General features: G+C 46.9%; 1 protein-coding gene across 1 annotated transcript in view; it reads right to left on the bottom strand.

Moving 5' to 3' along the window:
• NPAS3 (neuronal PAS domain protein 3) overlaps positions 1-19,037 on the bottom strand; it is an 846,484-nt gene that overhangs the window by 729,067 nt on the left and 98,380 nt on the right. The gene's annotated exons all lie outside the window — the stretch shown is intronic.

Genomic DNA, 19,037 nt, shown 5'->3' with positions numbered 1-19,037 from the left:
GGGGGACAAGGTCTACTTTAGCCACTTCACGATTCGACAAGCTGGAGTGGCGACCCTGTTCTCCCCCAACCTACGGCCCGAGGTGCTAGGGGTCACTGAGGCTGTGCCGGGCCACCTGCTGCATCTCCGAGTCCGTATGGAGGGGCTCGTGGTCAACCTCATTAACATCTATGCCCCGACAACGAGCCTGAAGCGGCCGCAATTCTATCAGCGGGTGTCCAACTTCCTCGGCACCCTAGATTCTCACGAGTGCTTAGCCCTGGGAGGGGACTTTAACACCACCCTCAAGGAACAGGACCGCTCAGGGGCCAAGCTGATCACTCCCTAGTAGACGTCTGGCATGACCACCACCCAGATAACACTTCCACGTTCACCTTTGTCCGGGTGGAGGCCCATCGGTCACAGCACTCTCGTTTGGACCGTATTTATTTATCCCGTTTCCATCTTTCACAGGCCCACTCCTCCAACATTCGGCCAGCCCCATTTTCCGACCATCATCTAGCCACCATAACAGCCTCCCTCCGTGCAGAGAGGCCGGGGCCGGCCTATTGGCACTTTAACAACAGCCTGTTGGAGGATGAGAGCTTTGTGACGTCCTTCCGGGAGTTTTGGCTGGCCTGGCGAGAGCAGCGGCGTGCCTTTCCCTCGGCGCGGCGATGGTGGGATCTAGAGAAGGTGCGCGCCAAGCTCTTCTGCCGTGACTACACCCGGGGCACCAGCCGACGGAGAAATGCAGCGATAGAGCAGTTGGAACGGGAAGTCTTAGAGATGGAGAGGCGTCTGGCCACCAGCCCCGAGGACCCATTCCTCTGCGGAGCGTGCTGGGAGAAGCGGGAGGAGCTCCGGGCCCTCGAGGACCATCGGGCCCGAGGTGCCTTTGTTCGATCCCGCATCCGCCTCCTTCGGGAGATGGATCGCGGCTCCCGTTTCTTCTACGCCCTGGAGAAAACGAGGGGGGCCAAGAAACACGTCACCTGCCTTCTAGCAGAAGACAGCGCCCCCCTCACGGATCCGGTGGAGATGTGTGGGAGGGCCCGTGACTTCTACACAAGCCTTTTCTCCCCGGATCCGACCAATCCTGGCGCTTGCAGGGTGCTCTGGGAGGAACTCCCCATGGTCAGCGTGGGCGACCGAGACCGGCTAGAGCTGCCTCTCACCCTGGCCGAGTTCTCGGAAGCCCTCCGTCGCATGCCCACCAATAAATCTCCGGGCATGGGCGGGCTGGCCGGGGAGTTCTACCACACGTTCTGGGACACCCTTGGCCCAGACCTAGCCACTGCCTGGGCTGAGTCTTTGCAGGGCGGGGTCCTCCCTCTTTCGTGCAGGCGAGCGGTGCTCGCCTTGTTACCGAAGAAGGGGGACCTCCGCAATTTACGAAACTGGCGTCCCGTCTCACTCCTTAGCACGGACTACAAAATTGTAGCGAAAGCAATCTCGCTGCGGCTAGGGTCCGTGATGGCAGACGTGATCCACCCAGACCAGACCTATACTGTCCCGGGTCGCAGCATTTTTGACAACCTATTTCTAGTCCAAGACCTTTTGGAGCTCAGGCGTAGAGACGGTCTGTCGTTCGCCCTCCTGTCTCTCGATCAGGAGAAGGCGTTTGATAGAGTAGACCATGGGTACCTCCTGAACACTCTGCAGGCGTTTGGATTCGGACCTCAGTTTGTGAGTTTTCTCCGGGTGCTGTATGCCTCCGCGGAGTATCTGGTTAGGCTCAACTGGACCTTGACCGAACCGGTCAGCTTCGGGCGAGGAGTGCGGCCGGGGTGCCCCCTCTCAGGCCAGCTGTACGCTCTGGCGATTGAGCCTTTCCTCTGTCTCCTCCGCAGGAGGCTGACAGGGTTGGTGCTGCAGGAGCCGGAGCTGCGGCTGGTCCTGTCGGCGTACGCCGATGACGTGCTCCTCGTGGTCCAGGACCCGGGCGACTTGGCACGGGTGGAGGCTTGCCAGGCCATCTATTCGGCAGCCTCCTCCACCCGAGTCAACTGGGTCAAGAGCTCTGGCTTGGCGGTAGGGGACTGGCGGCAGGTGGGCTCCCTCCCACCCGCACTTCAGACCATCCGGTGGAGTGCGGGTCCACTGCTTTATCTCGGCGTTTACCTTTCCGCCACGCACCCTTCCCCGCCGGAGAACTGGCAAAATTTAGAGGGCGGGGTGATAGAGTGGATCCGGAGATGGACGAGGCTACTCCGATGTCTCTCCCTCCGAGGGAGAGCACTGGTGCTTAACCAACTAGTCCTGTCCACGCTCTGGTACCGGGTTTCCTGACCCACCTCCGGAGATTGATTCTAGAGTTCTTCTGGTCAGGAATGCACTGGGCCCCTATTGGAGTTCTTCATCTACCCCTGAAGGAAGGAGGGCAGGGCCTGAAGCGTCTGTACACTCAGGTCCGCGTTTTCCGCCTCCAGGCCCTGCAGAGGCTCCTTTATAGTGCAGGTAGTTCGACGTGGAGCATATTGGCGCACGCCTTCTTGTGCTGCTTCCAAGGGCTCCGATACGACCTGCAGCTCTTTTATCTTTGTCCGAGAGGTTTTCCGTGAGACCTCTCTGGGCTGCCGGTCTTCTACCAGGACCTCCTCCGGACCTGGAAACTGTTTCTAACAACCAGGTCCGTGGCGGCCACCGTGGGAGCAGATCTCCTCACGGAGCCCCTGCTACACAACCCCCAGCTCTGTGTGCAGGTGGCGGAGTCCCGCTCGGTGCGCCAGAGGTTGGTCCTGGCGGAAATCACGAGGGTCGGAGACCTCCTGGACTACGACTGGAGAGACTGGCTGGATCCCCTGACGCTCGCTCGGCGCATGGGGCTCTCCAGCCTCCGTACCCCCCGGCGCGTACTTCAGGAGGTGAAGGCCGCCTTGACCCCCGCTGCTCGGGCTTATGTTAGCCAAGCCTTGTGCGAGGGCGCACCCCGCCCATCCCTTACCCCAGGCCCGCCGGACCTTTCCATCGGGCCCCTACCCCGTAGATCCCAACAAACCCCTCACCCTTTCACTGCAAGCCGGCTGCACGAACTGCAGCCGGTTAGCTTCCAAAATCGCGCCACGGAAATATTTATACACACTCACACTTCACACCCTTCACGCCCACACCCTGGTGTCCCACCCCGATACAAAGTGGCGGGACCTCCTGCCACCTTTGGAGGGTGAGCAAACTTGGTGGACCAGCCTGTATTCCGCCTTGGTCCCGAGGCCCGTCGGAGACATTAGTTGGCGGCTCCTTCACGGAGCTGTGAGCACGAGCGTGTTTTTGACACGGTTCACCCCCATCCTGGATACTTGCCCTTTTTGCAACGTGAGGGAAACCCTGGCGCACATATATTTAGAGTGTGCCATATTGCAGCCCCTTTTCCGGCTCCTCACAAATATTTTACTACGCTTTTGGCTCCACTTTTTTATCTACACACTCCCCATCCGTGGCCCCACAAAATCGCGAGATCTCCTGGTTAACCTCCTCCTAGCCCTAGCTAAAACAACCATTTATAAAACCAGAGAGGGGAGGTTGGCTAATGAAGCGTCCTGCGATTGTAGGGCCGTTTTCCGATCCTCAGTACATTCACGTATCTGGGCGGAGCTCCTCTGGGCGACGTCCACCGACTCCCTTGACACCTTCGAGGAGCGGTGGGCGCTGTCCGAGGTTCTCTGCTCAGTGACCCCGCCCGGTTCCCTCCGTCTGACCCTTTGATTGAGGGGAAGAGCGAGAGACCCCAGCCCCAGCCGTTGCCGCTGTGGATACCATCATCATTGTCACCTAGGAGGGGTCCTATAACCCGTGGGTGTAATCCCCCCCCACCCCAGACTGCCCACCCCACAGCCACGCCCATCTTGTCGGGCACTCTCAGGAGAGGAATAATCGGTGACACTGGGCATGGCACTAGGTAACTTGAGGGGGTGGAAGACCACAAGTGTCGAGGAAGCCCCCCTGCTCTGGGCCCAGGATAGCCTGAACACTTCTCCCTCCTGAAGGCTGCTGTGTCATACCTTCTGTTTGCTTTTGTTTTGTTGCATAGTTTTGCTTTATCCTCTTTGGTGATTCTTTGTAAGTGTTACACAAATAAAATTCTTTTTTGCTTCAAAAATTACTCTCCTATAGCCATTTGGCCCGACCCTGTCACAACTATATATAAATAAATAAATGATCCATTAAATACATGATAAAATACACTTAAGCCCTTACCATTTTACATGAGGTAAATTTACTTAACCATTGTTTCACCTTCATACATTAGCTCATTCAGTACAGCAATTCTCTGTCCCTTGTATAATATAGTGCAACTTTGGGCACATATATACCTCTTTTAAATCAGCTGGTAGACATGCAGGTCTCTAACCTTCAACAGCACGCCTACAAAAGGTGCAGGGTAGCTCTATTACTCTTAATTTGACCATTACTTATGTGCTCAAGTTCCCACAGTTCTCATACATATTTTACTGCAGGTATTTTGCTAACTACCTCTATGAAAAAATATTAGGTGCTAGTTTCAATCACGTAATGCAAATTACACTTTAGTGAAGCCAATTAATTTGTTTTCTTGCTCAGTTATGTTGTCCATAACTGATATTTTTGGTCCCTTTGGTACTAATATTTCTTGATTTTGTAAGAGTGGTTGTTATTTAAGTGGGGGGCAAAGCGAAACTTTGCCAAGCACATAAGAGCAGCTCAGTCACAAACACATGAATTGACCTTTCCATCTCAGAAAACAGGAACATGAACCTATAGGAAACATTTATGAAGTGAAAATAGAACGTGAGAACAATTTAGGCAAAATACCAGGAAACGCTTCCTAACGCAGAATCATTAGACTGTGATTAATACTTTTCTGAAAGGATGTGGTCCATCTAAACCTGTTTCAGATAATTTCCACAGCAAAGGATAACTGCTAAGTAGGTCAACTGACCAATGCCAAATTCATTTCAAGATTAACTCAAGGTAGATATTACAATGAGGTACTGTAGAGATTAAATAAAACTTCAGAATTTCTCATTGAACCATAAGTCATATTGGATCCTGTATTGTAATACAAAACAATCTGCCTAGCATCAGACAGATCGTGACTGCTTATTATTCAGAAAAATATACATTTTCTTATTCTCCATTATGCTATGGTCCACTGATCTATTACAGTGGAATTTTAATAACAGTATGCGTTCAGGGAGGGAGATAACTATAGTATAATTTATAAACAGATACAACCTCCATTCTCTGTTATTGAGGGATTACACACTGGAGCATCATTCTCCCAAATGCTGCATCGGCCAAGCACTGGATGTTCAACTTGGATAACTGAATATGGGCAAACAGATGACCATCTGGTTGCCAGTCATTCTGAAATGGTAGACTTGTTGGCTTACTTCCCCTATGGCACTGGGTAGTCAAGCATGAAGAGGGCTATTTATTTGCAGGACTGCCTAGTGAGTTGAGTTTCAAATCTTGAGCATTGCTTCCAGCCTAATATTCTTCTAGGAGAGGAAAAATTAATGGAGAGGAGATATGCAGACTTTCTTCAAATTCATACGATGGGAGAGCATTAGGGACCAGACTCAAGTACCAGAGAGGGTCTCAAAATCTGAAGTGGAAGAGAGAGGTTGTCCTGAGAAGACATCTAATGTTCAGGAGACATGGTCCTCCTCTTGCGTGCTGTACAAGGGACGGCTGATGAAGTAGCTACTTGCTCTTCAGTATGGATTCCCTGACGCCCCTGTCAAGGCCTTCCTACAGGAATTCCAAAACATGGAATATTGAAGCTGATATTAGAGAAGCATTATGGACTCTACACTGTTACTTTAAATGCTAGCCTTGCTCTCATGTACTTCACATAGGAGAATGTTTTTCTTGAGGCTAGAAGAATACAAATGATACTTTCAGAATATCTTATCTTATGTCAGGTGACTCTCAATTGCCAGGCAGCTGCGTTTAAGCTGTCTGGCTCCTGACGGACCTTGAAACAAAAGATTCCTGGCATTGGTGGAGCAAGGAAGGTCTCACTGTTGGGATTAGTAGGTCAAATAGTACCCAGTGAAGTACCATTTGGGACTACTAATGTTTTCTGCTTTTTGAGCGTCTGAATTGCCCTCAGTAGGAAATGGAAGGCAAGGCATATAGAGCTCATGTCCAGTTCTGAGCCAGGGCATTTGTTACTTTGACCCTTGGCTCACTGACAGGGAAAATTGATGACTACCTTGAGAATGAAGAGAAACAAACAGGACCAACACTGGGGAGCCAAAGTCCTTGTCAGGAGTCTAACCTGCAGGAGAAGCCCCTACTCAATTTGCCAAATATTTCTCCTGCTGAGCCACTCTACAGTGACCTTTAAAATTGCTTTCAGTGTAGAGATGGTGGACAGACAGCAGGATCATTCTGCCCAGGACAACTGCATTTGCAGCTCCTTGTGGAAGGATGGACGCCTGTTCCCACACATCAGATTACATAAATTAATAGCAAATCTGTTCTAAAATGTCCGAAAGGGATCACTTTGAGCTCCAGACATCCGTATTGTGCATCCTCTCTGAGGACCAAGCCCCTAGGATTGTTCTTATCCCTGAGTGGGTGATGCAACCTTGTAGGCTGCCATGAGCCATAATATCTACTCTCAGAAGCTTGCATAGTGGAAAAATTCTGTCTTTTGTTCCTCAGTCATCCGATGTCAGGTGAGACATAAGACTGTATTGAAGATGTGAAAGGAAGATCTACAGGTCTCATGTGAGCTCAGGCCAATGGAAAAAATTATATGTGGTACCATCATTTAGAAATGAAATGAGGGGAAAGGATGGCAACATCTCTGAGATTGTCAACCTCTTTGATATTGTCATAATTCTTCCCGTCTCTCCTGAATTTGACAGCAATGTCATTACTTTTTACTTGGGTTTATAGCTGTCTACAGAGGGGCCACTTGGCTCGTTTCCCAATCTAGAACCAAGCGGTGATTCTCCAATCTGAACTGCTAATTTCTGTGGATGTCTTCTACTGCTTTGTCTTTGTATGGTAAACTGAATACAGAGTTATCTAAGAAAGGACAAAAGGGATCCCCTCATTGTCCCAAGGGCTCCTACTGCCATGACAACTACCTCTGTGAGTACTCTGGGAGCAATAGCCTAGCCAAAAAATCTGTGCTGTAAATGCTGTCATCCCACAAGGTAAAGTATATGCTCCTCCTGTGAGACCCTATAAATGAGAATATGGAGAAGGTATCCTTCTGATCTACAGGGAATAAGAAAATCCCCTATATTGATTGAATGGATATGGCCTTTTCGATCTTGGTCTTGATCTCTACTGAGAACATACTGAGGTATTCTAAGTCAAGCACCTGTTTCCACCAGATTTCTTTGTGACTAGGAACAGGATGAAGCAGAGGGCCTAGATCTATTATCTCATTCCACAAAAGGTAGCAGTTATCCCAGTGCCCGTCCCAATGCTTCCCTGGTTTGGATAATGGTGGAAATTAAATGAATCTATACCTCAGGAGCTGGAGTAAATCTACTGAATAACTCCTTTGAATGACCTCCAAAAACTACTTGTCTGAACAGGAGAGCAACTAGCGATCTGTATACTGGAGAAGATGGCTGCCCATTTGGGGTGCCAGTACAGATTAGGCTAGAGCACTGCAGACTGCTTAAAGTTTCCACAAGAGAGTTGTCTCTATCCTTACCTGACCCCTGGAGGGTTCTCTTTCCAGTTGAATATCCTGACTGGAAACCCAGAGAGGGTGTTTGGCCCAGGCATAAGGTTTCTATTTTCTCCTATATTCTCTGGCAAGGCCCACAGACTTCCTAAATTTACCTGGTAATTCTGCTATTTCCTTGTCCATCAGCTCCCCCAGTAGTTCTCTGGAAACATCCACTCAATGTGCGGCGGCAGTCAAAAACATGAACAGAATGTTGGGAATCATTAAGAAAGGGATAGATAATAAGACAGAAAATATATTGCCTCTATATAAATCCATGGTATGCCCACATCTTGAATACTGCATGCAGATGTGGCTGCCCCATCTCAAAAAAGATATATTGGAATTGGAAAAGGTTTAGAAAAGGACAACAAAAATTATCAGGGGTATGGAATAGCTTCCATATGAGGAGAGATTAATTAGACTGGGACTTTTCAGCTTAAAAAAGAGATGATTAAGGGGGATATGATAGAGGTTTATAAAATCATGACGGGTGTGGAGAAAGTAAATAAGGCAGTGTTATTTACTCCTCCTCATAACACAAGAACTAGAGGTCACCAAGTGAAATTAATAGACAGCAAGTTTAAAACAAACAAAAGCAAGCATTTTTTCACATAACACACAGTCAACCTGTGGAAATCTTTGCCAGAGGATGTTGTGAAGCCAAGACTATAACAGGGTTCAAAAAGGTTTCAGAGTAACAGCCGTGTTAGTCTGTATTCACAAAAAGAAAAGGAGTACTTATGGCACCTTAGAGACTAACCAATTTATTTGAGCATAAGCTTTCGTGAGCTACAGCTCACTTCATCGGATGCATACTGTGGAAAGCGTAGAAGATCTTTTTATACACACAACACATGAAAAAATATCTCCCCCCACCCCACTCTCCTGCTGGTAATAGTTTATCTAAAGTGATCACCCTCCTTACAATGTGTATGATAATCAAGTTGGGCCATTTCCAGCACAAATCCAGGTTTTATCCCCCCTCCCCCACACAAACCCACTCGCCTGCTGGTAATAGGTTATCTAAAGTGACCACTCTCCTTACAATGTGTATGATAATCAAGGTGGGCCATTTCCAGCACAAATCCTGGGTTTAACAAGAACGTTCGGGGGGGGGGGGGAAGAAGGGGAAATAGGTTACCTTGCATAATGACTTAGCCACTCCCAGTCTCTATTCAAGCCTAAGTTAATTGTATCCAATTTGCAAATGAATTCCAATTCAAACAGCCTCTCGCTGGAGTCTGGATTTGAAGTTTTTTTGTTGTAATATCGCAACTTTCATGTCTATAATCGCATGACCAGAGAGATCGAAGTGTTCTCCGACTGGTTTATGAATGTTATAATTCTTGACATCTGATTTGTGTCCATTTATTCTTTTACGTAGAGACTGTCCAGTTTGACCAATGTACATGGCAGAGAGCCATTGCTGGCACAAGATGGCATATATCACATTGGTGGATGTGCAGGTGAACGAGCCTCTGATAGTGTGGCTGATGTTATTAGGCCCTGTGATGGTGTCCCCTGAATAGATATGTGGGCACAGTTGGCAACGGGCTTTGCTGCAAGGATAGGTTCCCGGGTTAGTGGTTCTGTTGTGTGGTATGTGCTTGTTGGTGAGTATTTGCTTCAGGTTGGGGCTGTCTGTAGGCAAGGACTGGCCTGTCTCCCAAGATTTGTGAGAGTGTTGGGTCACCCTTCAGGATAGGTTGTAGATCCTTAATAATGCATTGGAGAGGTTTTAGTTGGGGGCTGAAGGTGACGGCTAGTGGCGTTCTGTTATTTTCTTTGTTAGGCCTCTCCTGTAGTAGGTGACTTCTGGGAACTCTTCTGGCTCTATCAATCTGTTTCTTCACTTCCGCAGGTGGGTATTATAATTGTAAGAATGCTTGATAGAGATCTTGTAGGTGTTTGTCTCTGTCTGAGGGGTTGGAGCAAATTCAAAAAAGAACTAGATACATTCATGGAGGATAGGTCCATTAACGGCTATTAGCCAGGATGGGCAGGGTTGGTGTCCCCAGCCTCTGTTTGCCAGAAGCTAGGAATGGGCAAGGGGATAGATCACTTGATAATTGCCTGTTCTGTTCATTCCCTCCAAAGCACCTGGCATTGGCCACTGCTGGAAGACAGGATACTGGGCTAAACAGATAATTGGTCTGATCCAGTATGGCCATTCTTATGTTCTTTCCCTGTCCTTTGGAGGCACTCTCATAGTGTTTCACCTTAGAGGGGAGAGAACTATTACTAGCTCTCCATTACTCCTTTTGTTTCCCCTTTTGGACTGGGGTGAGGATGACACTGTATTAGTAAGGAATTGTACTACAACCTGCAAGTTGTATTAGTAAGGAAGGCCGTACTGAGGAGTGATCCCATGAACCCATTCTTTGCAGGATCAAAGAGCCAAGGGGATGAAGACATATGAGCTCTTCTAATGGATAACCTCGGGGGCTCTGCTGCAGAGGAGACCCAATAAAGAGGAATCCGGGGGTTCAAAGAGCTGAAGAAGACTCTGGAGGAGTATGTAATTATTCACAGAGACTGTCTGAGGAGATTTGGGTCTCCGTCTGGCTCCTCTGAGCCTTTTCATTCATTTGTAAGAAGGTAGGGTAGGGAGGAAATGTGCTCTGTGACCATCAGGGAAATCACAGTGAGAGCAGACCCAAGCAGCCGAGAGCTGGGTATGCTCTGGCTCTTGTGAGGTAGGTTAGGCAGTTTTGCTCCCCACGTAGAGAGTTAGGAGGAGCTTGTCAAAGGTTGCTTATCTGCATTGCACTCTGTGACACAAAGAGGACCAGAGATGAACCCTAAACTGGAGGGATTTCCTGTGAAGGACCTGTGAGAAGGAAAATCTTCTCCATCTGTATATTCTGAGGTGCGTGACGAGGACTCAGACCCATAGCCGGGTTTTCTTTCGAGGTTTATTCACTATGCTGCACTCGTAGAGGATGAGCAGAGGTACCAAACATAGATTTATCCGCCATGTTGTGCTCCATGAAGATGAGGAGTGATATAAGATGCTGTTGTTCTGCCATACAGCACTCTGTGAAGATGAGCAGGGCTACCAGACAGTGAGCTTCTTTGCCAATCTGATGCTGCCCAAGGGCTTTTGTATCCAGGGGAGAAGAGCACAGGATACTCCCACCATGCTGGCTGCCTCCAAAAGTCCTATATCTCTGTCTTCTTCCTATCTTTGACTGCAATGCAGCACTCTATGAAGGTGAGCCAGGGCACAAGCCCCCAGAGTTTTAGGCAAATAAAAAAGAGGGCTTCTCACGTCAAAAAGGGATGATTCTGGAAGTGAACTGAGGTTTCTTTGGGGTTTAATTGTCATTTCCTACTCTGCAACAGGGAGAATCTGGAACTAACTAACCAGCTGTGGAGACAGAAAAAAAACTGGGTGAGTCTTTAGGAACTGGGCCAAACCCACACCCTTTCCTGACAGGTCTGGTTATACCTCGAAAGCTATAGACAGGCCATCTGTAACAAGACTGTGGATTTTAGTATGACAGAGAAATGTAAATTATCTCCTTGGCTCCTATACTCTTTGAGCGACCTTTCCTAAGATCCAACAACATCAAGTCCAACCATGATCCTAGAACACTTGTGGATGCAGGAACAGATAGCATTACATTGGCCTACAGTCAGTTAGACTCTTTAAAAAAGTTGTTTCTAGTTACCTGGTCATATCAGAATTAGGCAGCTATGTGTGCCCACACCCATAAAAGGATTGCTGAAGGAATCCCTCACCCCAAACCTCTTACCAGTCTGCTTTACAGCATGGGAGGGCATTATCCTCCTGCCATCACATTTTTTTGGTGGGAAAACTAAAAATTAATCTTTGGGTGTGTGTCTGACACTCTCTTCTTTCTAGCTGACCTCCAAAAAAGATTCCTCAGAAAGAGCTTGGTAAGCTTAGAGCATGGTTTCCTGTTTTCCAACCTAAACTCTCCTTCACTTAGTTTTCCTGTATTACAGTAGCCACACTTCAGAACCTGAACTAAAGAATATTACCACAGCATCTCCTCAACTAATTATGTGGAACACACTGTAAATACCGCAATTCATAGATTCCAAGGCTAGAAGGGACCATTGTGAATACCTAGTCTGACCTCCTGTATAACAAAGACCATAGAATTCCCCCCAAATAATGCCTTTTGAACTAGAGTATATCTTTTAAAATATATCCAAACTTGATTTAAAAATTTTCCGTTGAAAGAGAATCCACCACAACCCTTGGTAAACTGTTCAAATGGTTAATCACTCAATGATTACCTGTTCTGTTCATTCCCCCTGAAGCATCTCTGCACTGGCCACTGCCAGAAGACAGGATACTGGGCCAGAATGGCCATTCTTATGTTCTAATTACCGTCACTGTTAAAAATGTACACCTTATTTCCAGTCTGAATTTGTCTAGCTTCAACTACCAGCCACTGGATCATGTTATACCTTTCTCTGCTAGATTGAAGGCCCCATTATCTAATATTTGTTCCCTACATATTTAGTTGCAGAGGCAAAATTGTAAAGTTTTAAATGACTACTACATATTTAGTTCTTTGAAACCTCCATTGAATATGAAAACAAACTCCATGATCACTTTCTAATTTTATTTTAGTGTGCCAGCAAAACATGAACTTTTGGCAGACAGCAGGGCAATACAGGCATTTTGCACTAGCTTTTAGGATTAGGTATATTCCCCTTAATCCCTGGTGGAACTTCCAATAACATTAATTGGAGTAATATTCACAGGGGTTATAGGCAGCATACAACAGTCACCATTCTAAATATTTAAAGTTTTGCCTACGTAACTACTGTTACTGTGGTATTTACCGTCTTTCTTAATACTATTAATTGCAGTACTTGTAAAGACTTTAATAATGATCACTGCATGGTGCAACTCCTCTCAGAAATTTGTGCTGCAACATCCTTATTGTGCAAAATCATTTTGCACAATATCACCACACATCTTTAAACACAATATCACAAATTGTTGCTTTTGTCAAAGTTAGGCACAAGACACCAGTGAAAGAAACCTGAGTAAAAAGGACAGTCAGTAATTCACACACACTAGTACTGGATTTAGGTTAGAAAAGGTTATTCTGCATATTCACTATACACAGATCTCTTATTCAAGTAATCCCTTGAACCATAGACACTCGGTGTTATGCACTTGGACTTTAGTAAATGTAATCACATGCATTGTCCAATAGGGCTACAACCCTTTTCAATAACCTCTTACAATAAATCTTGGACTACTTAAGGCTCCAGGTATTGTGTATCTTTATGGAAAATGATTTTTTTTAGGTTCATGATACATAGGGTTGCCAGGTGTCTGGTTTTCAACCAGAACACCCAGGTGAAAATGGACCCTGGTGGCTCCGGTCAGCACCACTGACCGGGCTGTTAAAAGTCCAGTCGGCAGTGTAGTGGGGCTTGCCAGCCCTGGTTCCGCTAAGCTCCCAGAAGTGAGGCACAGGGGTGATCAGGGAAGCTCCGCGCGCTGTCCCTGCCCCTAGCACTGGCTCCACAACTCCCATTGGCCAGGAACCAGAGCTACCTGGCCGCGCCTCCGCCTGGGGGCCAGACATTCCATCTGCTTACAGCTGCAGTGTGGCATCAGAGCAGGTACGGAGCCTGCCTCAGCCCCACTGCACAACTGACCGTGAGCCGCCTCAGGTAAAAGTGCCGCCCGGTTGGAGCCTGAACCCCCTCCTGCACCCAAACCCTCTGCCACAGGTCAGAACCCCCTCCTGCACCCTAACTCCCTCCCAGAGCCCACACCTCAACCCCCTGCCCCAGTCCCCTCCCAGAGCCTGCACCTCACATCCCAACCCCTTACCCCAGCCCTGAACCCCCTCCGGCACCCAAGCCCCCTTCCCCAGTCCTGAGCCTCCTCCTGAATCCTTAACCCCTCATCCCTAGCCCCACACCAGAGCCCACATCCCCAGCCAGAGCCCACACCCCTTCCTGCACCCCAACTCCCTGCCCCAGCGTGGAGCCCCCTCCCACACCTTGAACTCATTTCTGGCCCTACCCCAGAGTCCGCATCCCCAGCCAGAGCCCTCACCCGCTCCTGCACCCCAACCCCCTGACCCAGCACAGTGAAAGTGAGTGAGAGTCAGCAACGGAGAGAGGGGGGATGGAGTAGGGGCGGAGCCTTGGAGAAGGGGCAGGGCAGAGGTGTTCGGTTTTGTGAGATTAGAAAGTTGAAAACTCTAATGGTACAATGTAAACCTCAGCGCTCAGGACCTCATTGTATTTTTTTTTCACATTTAGGGGATGGAAAAATTCTATTTACATTAGTAAGTCTCCAAACACCACTCTGGTTCCTGTCCTGTCCTATTCTGCACTGGCCCGTAGTACTCTTGTAGTTTTAAGCAACACTGCTTGGTGACAAGACTGCAGTACCTACAATAGTAAGTACTGCTGTCATCAGAAGTAAATCAGAGGGACCACTGTGTAGCTATTCTGGTTAAACAGCATGTAGAAAGTGATGGTCTTGACCCCTCACACATCCAGTGTCCTTCCCCAAATCCTTTTTTTCCTGAATGCTAAAAAGGTGAAGGCTGCATAAGGGATGAGCAAGCCCTGTGCTACCCAATATAGTTTCTGAATTAGCTCCACCAGTGAGTGGCCTCTTGCTCACTGAAAGTTCTGCACAAGTGGCCTAACTCTTTGTGATATGAAAGGTGCACAGAATCAGGGCTATAGAAAGTAATCACACTATCGGAGTGTAACTGAAATTTAGCAAAAAAAGTAAACCAGCAAGTATGACAATGGAAAGATTTATAAATGTTTATGGCAGAACATTTTAATAGTGCTCTATAAATAACCAAATTCTACCTCTCATAAAATGTATGCCTGCACAGTACCAGAAGTTCAAATTTGGCTTTCACGTCTAAACTTTTGTCATTTTTACTGAAAGGTTTTCCATGGTTGTAGTTAAATTTTAATGTCAATGGAAACACATGACCATAGGATCTGAAGAAAGAATTTTCAATAGCATCAACAATGAAAAAGATATAAATTACAGCACACAGCAATTAAATATGCTGTATATGAACTATCCTCAACAGTAGCGCAACTCCAAAGAACCACAGAAAAAATTCTATCAATGTTAGAGTGTAGGGGCAAGGTTGCAGAAGATTGGTGAGGAGCTAAGTGGTGGACTGAGTATGTGACTGGATGTAAGTGGAGGATGCAAGCAGTTTCAATGAACTTTGTCCGACAGACCCTGCCAAAAGATACTGTAGCATAGCTCAGCATATTTTTGCCTGTAAACAAATTAGTTTATGTAATAAGCATAAATCATACATATAAGACTGTAACCAGCTGTTGACCCGATGTAACCCTGAGATAAGCACAGAGAATATAGCGCTGCAGAGGACTCCCCCACAGCAGAGTCCTGCCTGGTCAGCTGTCCCGAATGGCCAGAGTGCCCTGCAGCCCCTCTGTGCATCCGAGGGGTTCCCCGTGCAGATTGGAGCGTAAGTTCTTCCTTCCTTCCTTCCTTCCTTCCTTCCTTCCTTCAATAAAGCGTAGTTTACTATTCTTAGGCCTCAGCGTCCTCCTTTCGCTGTTATCCACCCTCCCCCCCCCCCGGCCCTTGCGGGCACAACTGGCATCACGAACAGGATACCAGCGGAGGGATGCCTCTTTGGGGAAGGAAGGATAAGGGGGAGGGAGAGAGCCAGTAAACCCCGGCTCCAGCTCAAGCTCTTTCCATGCAGTGGGGGCAACCAACCCCGCCAGCTTGCAAACCACCAGTGCCCACCGTCCCATGGAGGGCCACCCGGGGATGCAGTTCTCTCCCTCCCCCTTATCCTAGGCTCACATATTCAGGTCTGCTCTTTGCATATCTGTGCGCAAGCGCCACACAGGAGCAGACTATAAAGGGGTTGGAGGAACTCATCCGCTATTATGGATCCCCCCTCGAGGTGCAAAGTGACCAGGGAACCCATTTTACGGGAATGGAAGTAAGAAAATGGCCTAGGGGATGGGGGATTGCGCGGATGTTCCACATCGCACACCACCCGCAGGGCGCCGGGCTTACTGAATGCATGAACGGCTTGCTTAAAGAACAGTTACGCAAACTATCTCCCACCAAGTCCCTGGCCGGGTGGAGCCATAATCTTCACCAAGCCACAGCTGCGCTCCATGATCGCCCCCCGTGTGTTGTGAGTGCAGCACCTGCACCCACAAGCCCACTTCCCCATTCGGGCCACCCCAGGAAGTGCTGGTCTCGATCTACAGCCCAATAGCCTGAACCTTGTAAGTACTAGCTTAGCCATAGGACTCCCACAAGGCTATTATGGGCACATTGCCCCAGGCAGCAGTCTGGCCGTTAAGGGCACAGATGTTGTGGCGGAAGTAATCAACGCTGATTATACCGGGGAGGTTAAGGCGCTCTTGGTTCACAATGGCCCGCAGGCAGTAACCCTTCCCCAAGGCGAACATATTGTGCAATTGATTTGCGAGCGCATTGGGTTGCCTGATGTCCAGGAAGTGGATGCGCTTGCACCCACCACCTGAGTGGGAGGGTTCAGCTCAACTGGACGTGCAGTTTGGGTTCATGACCCCACCAAACATAACCCACTCGAAGAGGAAATCCTAGCTGATGGTCCCGGGGACACTCATCTCTTACTGCTAAAAGGGGAAGACGCCCCAATTTATGTGCCTTCTAAGCGTCTTTCTTCCAGGCAAGCATAGCCGCCGCATTGCAGTTCGGGCAGCTCTGTGGAGTGTCCCAGTCATGCCACCCGAAGGCTGACACCTGTGATGGCCCTATGGCGTGTTCTCTACGGCATATTCCTCCTACTAATTTTAGCTGCAATAGGTGCCCAAGCCACATGGCACCACAACTCGGCTGTCCAGTGGATGCAATCGGTGGCACTAGCAGGATAAGTGCATTGAGGCTGATGTTCAAAATATGATGGACCATTTGAAAGTGTTACATGACGTGGGCTCTGAGATTTCTGTATGGGATGACCCTTGGCGGTGGCTAACCTCCTGCCTTCCAGATCTCGGCGCCTGGGGGAGATGCATCGGGCTCCTGCTATTGATTGGACTACTGGGCTTTGTATTTGTGTCTGTCATTGTTCAGTGTTCCATGAATTGCTCCTCCACCCTCCTGGCCCGACTAGCAACCCCCAAATCAGTGCGCACACTCGCCGAGCGCTGGTGGCAGTAACTAATACACCTCAGTCTGCCAAGGGGTGGAGTGTAGGGGCAAGGTTACAGAAAATTGGCGAGGAGCTAAGTGGTGGACTGAGTATGTGACTGGATGTAAGTGGAGGATGCAGGCAGTTTCAATGAACTTTGTCTGACAGACCCTGCCAAAAGATACTGTAGCATAGCTCAGAATATTTTTGCCTATAAACAAGTTAGTTTATGTAATAAGCATAAATCGTACATATAAGACTGTAACCAGCTGTTGACCCCATGTAACCCCGAGATAAGCACAGAGAATATAGCGCCGCAGAGGATTCCCCCACGGTGGAGTCCTGCCTGGTCAGCTGTCCCGAACGGCCAGAGTCCCCTGCAGCCCCTCCGCGTGCCCTAGGGGCTCCCCACGCAGATTGGAGCATAAGTTCTTCCTTCCTTCCGTCAATAAAGCGTAGTTTACTATTCTTAGGCCTGAGTGTCCTCCTTTCGCTGGTATCTCTCCCTTCCCCCCCGCCCTGCCCTTGCGGGCACATAGAGGAAAGTCAAAACCTGCTACATAACTTCTTTAGAGAGAAATATATTACATTCTTCCCAAACAATCTATGCTTATTATGTGACATTAATAGCAGATAAGGTTTATAACAATTCAGATAAGCAAAATCAGCCATATTAAATTAAATAATTATATTTAGGCTTGGCAGAATTCAAATTATATTTTTGATCATTTTGATGGATAACACCAATTTTTGTTTTTAAACATTTTGGGGATTTTATTGATGTAAATTTTCACAACTGCACAAAATTATGGGTTTTAAACATTCTTTCTATTTTTATCTATTTACATTTTCACAGTTGTGTGAAATTATGCTGGGGTCAAACAATAATTATTTAATGATAGTAGTCATTGAGATTCAAAAATTAAAGATTTATAACTCTTAACATACAAATTATCAACATTGCATGTCAAAATACAAATATCCTTAAACTCTAATAATTTCTCAAGCAGCAGTTTTCTTACCTTCCTAATCCGTAAATTTCTATTATCAAGGGAAATATTTTTCTGATAGTTTGTGTGTAAATGCCTACATCAATGCTTATCGACATTTATTGATAAAAATCTAATCCTTTCAAGACTAATTATAATGTTGACTGTTGCATCAAACTTAAAATTTTTGAGACTATTTTGCCAATATTTGCCTTTAATTAATACACACCCAGAACACTTTTCTTGCTGTCACGTCTGCTATCTACTGCAACTTCACTGACTGCAAATGATATCTATTATTAAAAACTATGCCTATCAAAGTATTCGTGAGCGTTTTGAATGAAGCCATCACTGTGCTTGCAACCCCCAGCAAAGTTGGCCAGACAACTGTCCACTACCTTCTGCCAAGAGTTGTATCTCCACAGCCAGTTTCCAGAGTCATGAAGTCAGTTTTACAAACTGACATGAACCACTGATGGCAAATCTAACATTATGCTTAAAGAAATCATTGAGCATTTATAGTTACTGAACTGGTGTATAACAAATAAAACTACTGCTCAAAGATAAGTACAGTACATCCATCTAAAGTCACCTTTCCGAACAGAATGCTCATGGTTCTTCAAATTCTTCCCAGAGACAGACAACACTATACAACAGGGGTAGTCAATAGGCAGACCACGGGCCAAATCTGGACAGTCAGACACTTTTGAATGAACCCCAAAATCTTTTGATTTAGTTATTATTATCATAATAATAATGGACCTTGACAAAAAATAATTGATTACCCTCGTATACAGTGTCATATCTGGATGGATGGCTTATAAAATTATCACAGATTAAAAAATCATCTACAGAATGATCAATAAATCAATGTAAACCATGAATAAAAAGAAAATAATTTAACTCTAAAAACAGAAAAATGGAGGATGACCAGATGACTCAGCAGTAAATCAGGCTACCATCGTGGCTCAACAAGCAAATTAACACTTTGGAAATCTTTGGTTCGGTCTTGATTTCTCTTTATGTTCTAATATCGCAAACTTTAATTCTTGTTTGTATTCTTCTCTTACAAACTTTAATTCTATTCTTCATCCACTCTATAGCTACAACTTTTACTACTGTGGTGGTTTCTCCATTTACTAAATTAATTAATCAAATTGACAACAAGCTATAGAATAATTGGAGGGTAATATGAACTGAAGAAACAACAAATATTGCTTTCTTGCTAAA

The sequence above is a fragment of the Eretmochelys imbricata genome, chromosome 6 (assembly GCF_965152235.1).
Source record: "Eretmochelys imbricata isolate rEreImb1 chromosome 6, rEreImb1.hap1, whole genome shotgun sequence".
Taxonomy (NCBI): domain Eukaryota; kingdom Metazoa; phylum Chordata; order Testudines; family Cheloniidae; genus Eretmochelys; species Eretmochelys imbricata.
The sequence above is the reverse complement of the archived record's forward strand: the minus strand, read 5'-3'. Positions and strand labels throughout refer to the sequence as shown.